Source organism: Hemiscyllium ocellatum, unplaced genomic scaffold, assembly GCF_020745735.1.
Source record: "Hemiscyllium ocellatum isolate sHemOce1 unplaced genomic scaffold, sHemOce1.pat.X.cur. scaffold_1454_pat_ctg1, whole genome shotgun sequence".
In the NCBI taxonomy this organism is placed as follows: Eukaryota; Metazoa; Chordata; class Chondrichthyes; order Orectolobiformes; family Hemiscylliidae; genus Hemiscyllium; species Hemiscyllium ocellatum.
Window position 1 is genome coordinate 1 of NW_026867779.1, and position 12,270 is coordinate 12,270.

Sequence of the window (12,270 nt, forward strand, 5' to 3'; positions counted from 1 at the left end):
CCCAGGGGAGGGGAGAAGTTGAGAAGGAGAATCCTTCATGGTGTGAGAAACAGAACTCACTCACACATCAGCCTGAGACAAAGCTTGGAAACAAGAACAATTTATTACGGCCTTGCAAGTACCGGACGCCTCTGCAATAAAGCAAAAAATGCACACGAAAAGCAAAGCATGTAAGCATTCTTATTGAGTTTGCAAGTTGCGGAATCACGCCTCCCTCTTCCCATCCTATCATTAGCCGATTACCCACTTGTTTTTTTCCTCTCTCGTTATTTTCTTATCTGGCCATCCTGCTGTCCTTGTATGTCTACATTCTTTGTTCCTTGTTTGTTACAGCTTGGTTCTTTTATGCAGTTTCTCTTATCAAACTATAAGCTGTGTTGTGAAATGCCCCTACTGTTTTTTTTGGTCAACTATAACACTTTAAAGTTATTTCTTAGTTTTAAAACTATTTTGTAAGCAAAAACCTCTATATTCGTTAAAATCTTAGCCTTAAGTATGCTGCAGGAATCCTGCGACTGTTTTGAGTAGTGTTCCCCTTCCCCTCCATTCCGCCAACACCCTCCCCCTCTTGCAGAAACTACATCTTTAATCTCCACAATGGTAACCAGCTGGTTGTGGGAATTGAACCCACACTGTTGGCATCACTCTCCATTGCAAACTAACTCTCCATCCAACTGAGCTGACCAACCTCACTTCAGGGGGGCACACCCTGTACAACACAATTATAGCCAGTCTTCACTTCACTTCAATAGGAACCATGAGCAAGGCCATTAGGCCTGCTCGAGCCAGAAGGGAGGCCACGGGAAGCCAGTGAAGGAAATAGTCTCTCCATGTGTCCTTCCCAAACTGTGCTGGTGGAGAGAGCACATTGGGCCCACTATTTGTTTCCCTGTGACTGGCCTGCTCCACCTTGCAGTGAGAGACTAAAGGGAGAATCAAGCGGATTTCACTTCTCACACAGAGCCTGGAAGTCTAATCCGGAAAGGCTGATTCACTCTGAAACTCTCAGACGATGGATCACTCTTCAGATCAGTCCTGTCTCATCATAGCCAAGAGCTGGAAGATTACATTGAGGACATACGACCATCCAAAATAGGAATAGAAGCAGCCATCAGCGTCTCGAGCCTGCTCTACCATTGAATAGGATCATGACTGATTCAATGTTTGAATTGGACCTGAAACTCTGACAATACAGTGATAGAGAGAATCAAATTATTCTGCTATGAGGAATTGTCAGACAAGAGCTGTCTCCTTGTCCTTCATTAACACAAGGAGAAATCAGTTGTGGGGTTCAGGCTGTCTCTGGGATTTATACTATAAGGGACAAGCTATGGAAAGGGTGAGTTAAAGGGGCAAAAAGATAGCAAAGGGGCTGCTGCATAGTCTAACCCACAGATTTCACTGATTCCCTCTATCTTTACTTCCACGTTCCAGCTGTCTCTCCCACGTCTTTCCTTCAATCTACCTCTCCATATTCTGCACACCTCCATCCTTTCACATTGCCCTGCGAATTCCCTTCTTACATTTCTCTGCTTGGTTGTCACCTCACCATTTTTTTTAAAGGAATGCTTAATTGTTCAATATTTCCAAAATCAATATCTTTGTTCATCTCTCTGCATCTTTGTCTCAGCTCTGTAGGATCTTACTGTTCTTGTCTGTCGACCATTTTATCTGCATTGCAGTGGCACACCCACTCTCTCAGCTCTACCTCTCTGTTTTTGCAAATATCTGTCTGTTCCTATCCTATGCCTGTCCCTGGGATTTCTCTCCATCTTCCCTACTTTCTTTCTTTTCCTGCGTTTTCCATCCCTCTATCCCCACTTTCTTCCCATACCTGCTGACATTCTGTTTCGTCCCGAAGGATTTCACTCTCTATCTCGCGATCTCCGTCTACCTTTCTCTCACTCCCTCCCTTTCTCTGTCCTTCCATCGTTTTCTCCTTGCATTTTAGATTAGATTCCATTCTCTACATTGTGGCAATAGACCCTTTGGCCCAACAAGTCATCACCAACCCGGGAGTAACCCACCCAAACCCATTTCCCTCTAACTAATGCAACAAACCTTATGGGTAATTTAGCATGGCCAACTCACCTGACCTGCCCATCTTTGGATTGTAGGAGGAAAGCCATGCAGACACAGGGAGAATATGCAAACTCCACACAGAAAGTCGCCTGAGGCTAGAATCTAACCTGGGTCTCACATAATGTGAGGCAGCTGTGATAACCACTGAGCCACCATGCCGCCTTCACTTTTTTTTCCTCCATGAGCCCTCTGCTCTGTCCCCAGTGACTGGGGAGGCAGCATTGGGAAATCTTGGACTCAGTGACACAGGGTACTATACAGTTATAGAGTCATTGAGATGTACAGCATGGAAACAGACCCTTTGGTCCAATTCATCCATGCCATCCAAATATCCAAACCTCATCTAGTCCCATTTGAGAGTACTGGCCCATATCCCACTAAACCCTTCCTATTCATATACCCATTTAGATGCATTTTAAATGTACCAGCTTTGACTACGTTCTCTGGCAGCTCATTCCATACACGTGTAATCGTATGCGTGAAAAAGTTGCCCCTTAGGTCCCTTTTCTATCTTTTCCGCTCTCACTCTAAACCTATGCTCGCTCGTTTCTGGACTCCCCAACCCCAGATAGAAAACTTTCTCTATTTATCCTATCCATGCCCCTCATGACTTCATAAACTTCTGTAAGGTCACCTTTCAGTCTATGATGCTTCAGAGAAACATCACCTGTCTGTTCAGCCTCTCCCGCTAGCTCAAACTCTCCAACCATGGCTAAATCCTTGTCCATCTTTTCTGAACCCTTTCAAGTTTCACAACATCCTTCCGACAGGAAGGAGACCAGAATTGCAGATGATATTCGAAAAATGGCCTAATCAATGTCCTGTACAGCTGTAACATAACTCCCAATTCCTATACTCAATACTAACTAAAAAAAGGAAAGCATTCTTCACTATCCTATCTCACTGCAACTTTACTTTCAAGGAACTATGAACCTGCACTCCAAGGTCTCTTTATTGAGCAACACTCCCTAGGTCCTTACCATTAAGTGTATAAATCTTGCTATGATTTGCTTTTCCAAAATGCAGCCCTCACATTTATGTAAATTAAACTCCTTTTCCCAGCACTCAACCCATTGGCCCATTTGAACATGATCCCGTTGTACTCTGAGTTTACCTTCTTCACTGTCCATTACACCTCCAATTTTTGTTTCATTTGCAAACTTACTAACTGTCCCCCTCCTATGTTTACATACAAATCATTTATAAAAAAATGACAAAAAGTAGTGGACCCAGTACCGACCCATGTGACATTCCACTAGTCACAGGTCTCCAGTCTGAAAAGCAAACCTCCACCAACAACCTCTTTATTCTACGTTCGAGCCAGTTCTGTATCCAAATGATTAGTTCTCACTGTATTACATGAGATCTAACCTTGCTCATCAGCTTCCCATGGGGAGCCTGTTGAGCGCCTTACAGAAGTACATATAGATCATGTCCATCACTCTGTCCTCATCAATCCTCTTTGTTACTTCAATAAACTCTATCGAGTTCATGAGACATGATTTCCTATGCACAAAGCCATGCCGACTATCCCTAATCAGTCCTTGCCTTTCCAAATGCATGTAAGTCCTTTCCCTCAGGACAACAACTTGCCAGCACTGATGTCAGTCACACAGGTCTATAGTTCCCTGGCTTTTCCTTACCACCTTGCTAAAACAGTGGCACCGCGTTAGCCAACCTCCAGTCTTGTGGTACCTCACTCAGCAAGGGGCCCAGCAATCGCGTCCCTAGCTTTTCACAGAGTTCTACGATACACCTGATCAGGTCCTGGGATTTACCAATTTTATACATTTCAAGACATCCAGCACCTCCTCCTCTTTAATGTGGGCAATTTTCAAGATGTCACCATCTATTTCCTTACATTCTGTATCTTCCATGCCATTCTCCACAGTAAAAACTGATGCAAAATACATGTCTAATATCTTCCGCCATCTCCTGCGGTTCCACACATAGGCTGCTTTGCTGATCTTTGAGGGGCCATATTCTCTCCCCATTTACTCTTTTGCCCTTAATGTGTTTATAAGAACCCTTTGGATTATCCTTGGCACTATTTGCCAAAGCTATCTCATGTCCCTTTTTGTCCTCCTGATTTCCTTCTTAAGTATACTCCTACTGCCTTTCTACTCTTCTAAAGATTCACCTGATTTCTCCTGTCTATCCCTCACATATGTTTCCTTCTTTTTCTTAACCAAAACATCAATTTCTCTCATCATCCAGCATTCCCTACGTCTACTAGCTTTTCCTTTCACTCAAACAGGAATATACTGTCTCTGGAGGAGAAAGTGAGGTCTGCAGATGCTGGAGATCAGAGCTGAAAATGTGTTGCTGGAAAAGCGCAGCAGGTCAGGCAGCATCCAAGGAACAGGAAATTCGACGTTTCGTGCTTCCTGATGAAGGGCTTATGCCCGAAACGCCGTATACTGTCTCTGGAACCTTGTTATCTCATTTTTGAAGGCTTTCCATTTTCCAGCCATCCATTTTACCTTGATTCAGTGGGATCCACCTTTCCCTCCAATCTCACCCAGGTTTTACACACATTGTTATCCAAACTGGGGCGGTGGAGAAGAAGGGGTACGAAGTAACATTCTCTTTGAGAGTGTGCTCAGGATGACTGCAGACGGGGATCTTGATTTGAATTAATTTGGTCAGTCAAATGGTGAGTTAGCTGGAGGATGTGGTGCAGAGACTGAGGGGTGGTGAGTCTTCGAGGGGAAGGTGAGAGGGGGCAGTTACCATGCCCCTGAGTTCCTGAGGGAGAGAGTGGTCAGCAGGGATAGGGCTGAAGAAACTGAGTGGAGTGCTGCTCGATGGTGACATTTGGGGGAGGGTGAGGAGGGAGGCGAGAGGGAGGGGCTGTTGTAAGAGGGAGAGAGACAATTGGAAGAGGAGAGCACAGGACACAGAGTGTGAGACAGGGCCGAGACGTGGTCTCCACAGGAAGAATACTCAATGGGGCCATACTGTGGCAAATCCTGGGGAAATGGACAGGACCAGGACATTTAATAAGGAGCCCAAAGGACACCCATTGTGAGGTGAAGCTTCTGTAATTCTGGCATTGGGATCTTGCTGTGCCTTAAAGCAGTCAGTGCACACAGTCTCCTTTACCTCTGGCCGCAGGGAATCAGGCTCAGCACAATATTTGTGGTAGTAAACCATTCACGGGATGGGGGTGGGGGGCATACATAGTGAGGCAAATATTTGGGAGTGCAAAATATTTTGAGATAGGGCATAAATTTTGGGAGGGGAGTGAAAATTTGGGGCCAGATATTTTGGCGATATAAGGAGTTGGGAGGTTATTTTGTGGCTGTATATGAAATTGATTCGTCCATTGCATGCAATTCTCATCTCCCTGCTATAGGAACGGATGTTGTGAAAAATGAAAGGTTTCTGAAAGATTTACAAGGGTATTACGAGGTTTGGAATGTTTGCGGTGTAGGGAGGAGGCTGAATAGGCTGGGGTAATTTTCCCTGGAGCATCGGAGGCTGATGGATGACTTCATAATGGTTTAGAAAATCATGAGTGATTTTCTAAGGACACGATGAATAACAAACTTGTTTTCCCCAAGGCAGGGTAGTTCAAACTCAGACACAGGCTCAAGTTGAAATGAAAAAGATTTATAAGGAACTGAAGGGGCAGCTCTGTCATGCAGAGGATGGTGTGTGTATTGAACAAGCTACCAGAGGGAATGATGGAGGCAGATACAAATGACATTTAAAAGGCATCTGGATGGGAATACGAACAGGATAGATTCGGAGGGACATAGGCCAAGTGCTGGCCAATAGGACAAGATTAATTTAGGATATCTGGTCGCCATGGGCGAGTTAGATCAAAGGGTCTGTTCCTGTGCTGTACAAATATGACTCTATGACAAATATGGAGACATGCTGATACATTTCCAGGCAGAAGCAAACCTGAGGTGAGAATGCGTGTGAGAAACTATCGAGAGAGCTGGGAACAATGGAATAGTGAGTATTATCCCTTCAATCTGACCATGTCTTAACTCCTTTTTGTGTCTGTTGGAGTTTACGTTGTCTCTCTCAATTTCTGTCCTTCTTTCTCCCAGTCTCTTGTCCTTTCTCCCACCCTGTCGATCGTTCTCTCTCTCTCCGTCTCTATCTGTCTTTCTCTCTCTCCTTCTCTTTGTCTGTCCTTCTCTCTCTGACCCTGTTTCTCCATCCTCTCACTCTTTCTCTTTGTGTCATTTCTCCCTGTCTGTCTTTTTCTCACACTCTCCCTTTCTCGCTGTCTCTTCTTCATCTGTGTGTATCTCCATATCAGTATCTCTGTGCAATGCTGTCTCTGTTGTCTTGGGACTGAATCCTGTTTGTCCTCACTTTTTCTCTGTCTATCCACCTTGAGTTTAAAATGATAAAATGCCACCCTCCACTGGACATTCCACATCAATTCGCAAACAGCAGATTTTGTTTGGGAGAAAATATCAAAGTCTGTGTTCTCTGACATTGCAAAATAAAAACTGAAAGTATTGCCGATGTTATAAATCAGAAGCAAAAAGAGAAGGTGCTGGAAAAGCTCAGCAAGTCTGGCAGCATTTGTGAAGAAAACTCAATAGTTAACCTTTCAGGTCTGGTGCACTCTTTTTAATGTCAGGAATATTGTGCAAAGACAAATCATTTCCACATTGCAGAGGGAGCACAACATTTCTCCATATATGCATGTTCCACAACAAGGGACCTCAAGCCCAATTGTAACCCTCTGTATACCAGCCTTGTGTGTATGTCTCCGTGTTTGTCTCTGAGTGTATTTCTTTATTGTTTGTGCTGATTGTTTGGATGGTGCTGTGACCTGATGCTCTCCCTCTCTCCATCTCTGACTGAATCCTTGAGAGTTTTCACCCTCCAACACCCATGTGCAGTGGTGTGGGGCTGCCAGCAGAGGGCATATCACTTTCAACACAAGGGAGTATTGTTGCGCTATTTTCACTCTTCACCACATGACAGGAAATTTCCGATAAGACTACATTGGAGTAACAGCTCATTGGAATTGGGAAGTTTGATGCTGAAAAATAGAGAGCCCAGACACTCATATATTCGGGAAGTAGGTGACGATAATTTCATGTAATTGGCTGCCACAATTTCCTAAGTTGAAACAGTTGATATAACTGTTTGTGACATAAGCATTGGATCTGATGTTATGTTACTGAGAAGTGAGACCATGTATTTAATAGTGAAACATTTTCTGATTAACTATTCTATTTAATTTTATCAGAACACTCAGAAGAATTTGATTTTAAAGGAGACTTACGGAGGGTTCCAAGCTGAGAGGAATTATTTAGCAGGAAATTCCATTTCTTAAGCACAATCCAAAGGAATTGTCCATGATGGAGAATCCACAGGTTTCCAAGTTAAACTCTCTCCTTGCACTGGTATAAGGATTCTGTGTCGGGATGTGATGAAATATCCTGCACTTGCCTGGATTAGTGCAGCTACAACAAACACTCGAAGCTTGACACCAGCCTGTTTGATTGACACCACATCCACAAACATTCATTCCTTCCAACACCGACTATCAATAGCAGTAGTGTACCATCTGCATGATGCACTGCAGAGACTCACCCAAGTTCTTCAGTCAGCACCTTCCAAACCCACAACCATTTCCATCTAGAAGTGCAGGTGCAGCAGATACGTGGGAGCACCACCCATTGCAAGTTTCCTTCCAACCCTCTCACCCTCTTGACTTGGAAATATATTACGTCGTCTTTTGTGTTGCTGCATCAAAATCCTGGAATTCCCTCCCTAACAACGTTGTGGGTCTATGTACAGTCCATGGGCTACAGCAATTCAAGAAGGCAGCTCAGTGCTACGTTCTCAAAAAGCAGCTAGTGATGGGTAATAAATGCTGGGCCCAGCCAGTGATACTGACATCCCACAAATGAATTAAAAATACTAATTTCATAGTCTGGAAACAATGGCATCCTCCTGTGGGCTACACTGAGGTGTTGTATTTGTTCATAATGTAAGGAATTCATGGATTCAGTTATTTTACTGCATTTCTGAAATTTGCTGCATACCTAAACAACAATGTGTTTGTGCAACAACTTAGGTTTTGCAGCATGAAACCAACTGCACTGAAGTCATATGGAATAGGTAGGTAATCATCCAGATTAAATCCATGAATGACAAAACGTAAGAAATATAAAACGTTGATTGAACACAGGAAGACAGAGCTCTCAGATTTGTTGAAGAGCAAAATCACAGACATCCGTCAGCTTTCCATCTCTGGATCCCTGCGATCCTGTCCTTGTTCTCACCGTTCAGCCTCTTCTGAACTTGAGTGGTCACTAAAACGTGTCTGATTGTCAGAGCATTGCGCAGCAGAATTAAAGCGAATTAAAGAGGTTAAGACCATATGAAGACAATCTAATGCCACCCACCAAGTCTCAATAAAGTAGCTTGATTTTGTGTGGGGGAGGTTGGGTAAATCGAGAGGTTAGGGTATGGAATGTGTTGCCTGAGAGTGTAGCAAAAGCAGAGTGAATTAGAACGTTGAACATTACAGAGCAGTACAGGCCCTTCGGATCTCAAAGTTGCACCACCGGCATACTAATCTGAAGCCCATCCCACCTACACTCTTCCATGTACGTCCATTTGCCTGTCCAATGACGACTTAAATGCACTTAAACTTGGCGAAGCATTCCATACCCTTGCTACTGTCTGACTAAAGAAACTACCTCTGATATCTGTCTGATAACTATCTCCCCTCACTTTAAAGTTGTGTCCCCTCGAGTTTGCCGTCCCCCTACTTGGAAAAAGGCTCTTCCTGTCCACCCTATCTAACCCGCTGATTATCTTGTATGTCTCTACTACGTCACCTCTCATCCTTCCATCTAACGAGAACAGCTTCAAGGCCCTCAGCCTTTCCTCGTAAGACATTGTCTCCATACCAGGCAACGTCCGAGTAAATCTCCTCTGCACCCTTTCCAAAAATTCCACATCCTTCTTAAAATGCGGTGACCAGAACTGTACACAATACTCCAATTGTTGCCGTACCAGAGCTTTGTACATCTGCGGCATAACCTCCTGGTTCTGGAACTCAATCCCTCTATTAAAGACCAAAACACTGTATGCCTTTTAACAATCCTGTCAATCTGCGTGGCAACTTTCAGGGATCTGTGTACATGGACACTGAGATCTCTCTGCTCATCTGCACTCCCAAGAATTCTACCATTAGCTCAGTACTTTGCATTTCGATTACTCCGTCCAAAGTGTATCACCAACACTTGTCCACATTAAACTACATTTGCCAGCTCTCAGCCCAGCTCTGCATCCGATCTATGTCTCTCTGCAACCTACTACATCCTTCGTCACTATCCACAACTCCACTGACCTTAGTGTCGTCCTGAAAGTTACTAACACGCCCTTCTAAGCCCTCTTTCAGGTCGTTTATAAAAATGACAAACAGCAGTGGACCCACCACCGACCCTTGTGGTATACCGCCAGTAATTGGACACCAAGATGAACATGTTCCATCAATGACAACCCTCTGTTTTCTTTCAGCAAGCCAATTATTGATCCAAACTGCTATGTCTCCCACAATCCCATTCCTCTGCATTTGTATAATAGCCTACTGTGGGGAACCTTATTGAACGCCTTGCTGAAATCCATCTACCATCTACTCCCATCTACCTGTTTGGTCACTTTGTCAAAAAACTCAATGAGATTCGTTAGGCACGACCTACTCTTCACAAAACCGTGCTGACTGTCCCTGATCAGATTATTCTTTTCTAGATGGTTATAAATCCTATCTCTTATAACCTTTTCCAACACTTTACCAACAACTGAAGGGAGACTCACTGGTCTGTAATTACCAGGGTTGTCTCTACTTCCCTTTTTGAACAAGGGAATCATATTTGCTATCCTCCAGTGCTCAGACACTATTCCTGTAGATAATGATGATTTGAAGATCAATGCCAAAGGCTCGACAATCTCTTCCCTTGCTTCCCAGAGGATCCTAGGATAGATCCCATCCAGCCCAGGGGACTTGTCTATTTTCACACTGTGGAGTACTTCTAATACCTTTTCCTTGTGAACCTCAATCTCTTCTATTCTGGATGCAATATCTCTGTATCTTGCTCACCAACAATTTCATTTTCTATAGTGAACACTGTGGAAAAAATATTTATTTAGTGCTTCCCCTATCTGCTCTGACTCCACACACAACTTCCCACTATTATCCTTGATTGGCCCTAATTAAACTCTCATCATTCTTTTTTTCCTGACATACCTATGGAAAGCCTTAGGGTTAACCCTGAACCTATCCGCCAACAACATCTCATGTCCCCTCCTGGCTCTTCTGAGCTCTCTTTTTAGGACTTTCCTGACTTCCTTGTAGCCCTCCAGCGCCCTAACTGAGTTTTCACAATTTGTCCTAACATAAGTCTTCTTCTTCTTGACCAGGGATTTTAATTCCTTAGTAAACCACCGCTCACGCGTTCTATATCTTCCTCCCTGCCTGACAAGTACATTCTTATCTAGGACACACAGGAGCTTTTCCTTGAATAAGCTCCACATTTTTAATGTGCTCATCTCCTGCAGTTTCCTTCCCCACTCTATGCTTCCTAAATCTTTCCCAATTGCATCGTAATTTCCCTTCCCCCATCTGTAACTCTTGCTCGGTGGAATAAACCTACCCCTTTCCATCACTAAAGTAAACCTGACAGAATTAGATTGGATTAGATTAGATTACTTACAGTATGGAAACAGGCCCTTCGGCCCAACAAGTCCACGCCGAACCGCAACCCACCCATCTACATTTACCCCTAACCTAACACTACGGGCAATTTAGCATGGCCAATTCACCTAACATGCACAAATGTGCCACCGTGCCGCCCATACCACTGTGCCATCGTGTCTCCAAAGTGCTCATCTACTTTCAAATCTAACACCTGGCCAGGCTCGTTACCCAGTACTAAATCTAAAGTGGCTTTGCCCCTTGTAGGCCTGTCCATATACTGTGTCAGGAAGCCCTCCTGCACACACTGGACAAAAACTGACCCATCTATAGTACTCGTACTGTCGTGATCCCAGTCAATAGTTGGATAGTTGAAGTCCCCCATGACACTACCCTGCCTCACACACTCCTATCGAGAATCATCTTTGCTCTCCTTTCCGATACATCTCTGGGACTATTCGGCGGCCTATAGAATGGTGACTTTTATGTTTCTAACCTCAGCCCGTACTACCTCAGTTAACGAGTTCCCAAACATCCTTTCTACAACTGTAATATTGTCCCTGATCAACAATGCCACACCTCCCCCTCTTTTAACATCTTCTCTGTTCTTACTGAAACTTCTGAATCCTGGGACCTGCAACAGCCATTCCTGTCCCTGTTCTATCCATGTCTCCATCATGGCCACAACATCGAAGTCCCAGGTCCCAACCCACACTGCCAGTTCACCAACTTTATTTTGGATGCTCCTCGCGTTGAAGTACACACACTTCAAATCAGGTTCTCGCTTGCGAGTGTCAAATACTTGATTTGGGAACTCCCTACTCTCATCCTCTTCTGTACCTGTCCTACAATTTTGGTTCCCATCCCCCTAGTTTAAATCCACCTTAATTGCTTTAGTGAATTTCCCACCTAGGATATTGGTACACCTCTGGTTTAGATGAAGACCATCCTGCTTGTCGAGGTCCCACCTACCCCAGAAAGAGCTCCAATTATCAAAAAACTAGAAACTCTCCCTCCTGCACCATCCGTGTAGCCACATGTTCAACTCCTTTTTCTCCCTATTCCTCACCTCACTAGCACAAGGCACGGGCAGCAAACCAGAGAAAACAACTCTGTCCTAGCTCTAAGCTTCCATCCTAGTTCCCTGAATTTCTGCCTCAAGTCCCAATCTCTCTTCCGTCCTTTTTTGTTGGTGCCAATATAGACCACGACTTGGGGCTGCTCTCCCTTCCCTTCCCCCCCCCCCCCACCCCTCCAAAGGATCCCAAAAACACGATCAGAGACATCACGGACCGTGGCACTCGGGAGGCAACACGCCAACTGTGAGTCCCTCTCGTCCCCACAGAACCTCCTATCTGTCCCCCTAACTATCGAGGCCCCAATAATGACTGCTCTGCTCCTCTTCCCCCTTCCCTTCTGAGCAGCAGGTGCCCCACTGCTTTTCCCTGGTAAGTCATCCCCCCTCAACAGTATCCAAAACGGTGTACTTATTGTTGAGG

General features: G+C 44.5%; 1 long non-coding RNA gene across 1 annotated transcript; it reads left to right on the forward strand.

Moving 5' to 3' along the window:
- The first annotated feature begins 5,229 nt into the window (after window positions 1–5,229).
- Window positions 5,230–8,252, forward strand: LOC132809940 (uncharacterized). Its single transcript, XR_009642650.1, has 2 exons — window positions 5,230–6,048; window positions 7,310–8,252. It is a non-coding gene; the product is annotated as an uncharacterized LOC132809940 (long non-coding RNA).
- The last annotated feature ends 4,018 nt before the right edge of the window (window positions 8,253–12,270 follow it).